General features: G+C 36.2%; 1 pseudogene; it reads right to left on the bottom strand.

The window, feature by feature from the left end:
- Window positions 1–791: 791 nt before the first annotated feature.
- Window positions 792–1498, bottom strand: LOC124509297 (NADH dehydrogenase [ubiquinone] 1 beta subcomplex subunit 5, mitochondrial-like; annotated as a pseudogene).
- Between the last annotated feature and the right edge of the window lie 321 nt (window positions 1499–1819).

Genomic DNA, 1819 nt, shown 5'->3' with positions numbered 1-1819 from the left:
TTCTATATATGGTATCATGTTATTCTGCCAATAGTGAACGTTTTACTTCTTTTGTACCAATTTGGATGCCTTGTATTCCTTTTTCTTGTCTGATGGCTGCACCTAGGACTTCTGGTACTATGTTGAATAAAAGTGGTGAGAGTGGACATCCTTGTCTTGTTGCTGACACTAGGAGGGGAAAGCTTTCAGTTTTTCCACATTGAGTATGATGTTCACTGTGGGATTTTCGTATATGGCTTTTATTATGTTGAGGTATGTTTCCTCTGAACCAACTTTGTTGAAGGTTTTTACCATAAATGGATCTTATAATTTGTAAATGCTTTCTCTGCATCTTTCTAAATGATGACATGGTTCCTTTTTTTAGGTCACTGAAAAATTGTTTATTCAGGGGTTAATGGTTTATGTAGTTAGTTCAATATTTATGTAATTTAAAATTATGAATTACCTGTGAGTAATCTAGATATCTACAATACAGACATTTGTGTAAACTACTATATTTCTTGGTATTTAACATAATTGGACTTCTCTAACTTCCAATTATGAGTCAAATAAAACATTAAACTTTCAAAGTTACACCTTTGGGAGTTCACAAATTCCTAGTTGTTCAAGTTTCTATATTTACCTATATACCTTCTTATAGGAGGAAGCCGCACCCCACAAACAAAAAGTTTTAATCTGCCCTTCACAATGGGTACCAAATCATCATAATGTACACTTTAAATATCTTACAATATTGTCCACTATGCCCCAATACAATAAAGCTGAAAAAAATGAAATCCCACACTAAAGTCTTAATCTGAACCAATGCTGAGTAATAGAGCAATAGAAGGCCTTTTATTCATCGCATGAGCAAAAATATAGAATATATTTTTAATTAATTTTCCCCTAAAGAGAATATACTTTGTATTTAGATAAATAAGAGATTCGATGTTGGGAGTTGCTTTTGGAGAATGATCAATCAGCGCCTTATTAATGGAAGGATACTGATACAAGGGACCGTCGCCTCTGGGATGCATTAACTAACCTTGGTACTTCCAGTTACTTTAACCATAAATCAGACTTTCCAGCTTCAATTTGAAGAATAGCCATTGTCTTTTCATAATTCTTTTCAGGGCCATCGAAGAAAGTTCTGGAAATCCATCTTGATATAGGATGCTTGAAACATTCCCAGTGTTCCAGGATTTGGCCTTCTGGAATTTCTGCTAACTCAAGCTTCACCAATGAATATATTCACCAGAGTTATGCCAATTGCTACTGGAATCCCACTCAACAAAAATGTAGAATTTCATTAAACTCAAATAACACCTGTCATAGAACCCAGAAGGTTTGGTGATAAACAGTCTTTTCTCATCGTTTTCACTGTGTCGCACTGAGCTGCAGTCTTCAGAAAGCCATGGGTGAGGAAGCCCCTGAATCCAAGCTGAGTGCCGAGACAGTGGCCAGAGAGAGCGGACACTGCAGTGACAGAAACCCACTGTAATGAACTCATGACCACCATGGCTACTGCAAGCAATTCTGATCATATGGTTCTTATCCTTTCTTTTATTAAAGTGGTAAATCACGTTGGTTGATTTGTAAATATTGAACCACTCTTGTATCCTATGACTAAACCCCCTTGATTGTGGTGAATTATTTTTTAAGTGTATTGTTGGATTCAGTTTGATAATATTTTCTTGAGGATTTTCACACCTATTTTCATCAAAGTGATTGGCCTGTACTTCTCTCTCTCTCTCTCTCTCTCTCTCTCTCTCTCTCTCTCTGTAATGTCTTTATCTGGCTTTAGTATCAGGCTACTACTGGCCTCCTAGAATGAATTTGG

This window comes from Lynx rufus, unplaced genomic scaffold, assembly GCF_022079265.1.
Source record: "Lynx rufus isolate CCGP_SWC_20201006 ecotype Redwood Valley unplaced genomic scaffold, mLynRuf1.p SCAF_14, whole genome shotgun sequence".
Lineage (NCBI taxonomy): Eukaryota > Metazoa > Chordata > Mammalia > Carnivora > Felidae > Lynx > Lynx rufus.
The sequence above is the reverse complement of the archived record's forward strand: the minus strand, read 5'-3'. Positions and strand labels throughout refer to the sequence as shown.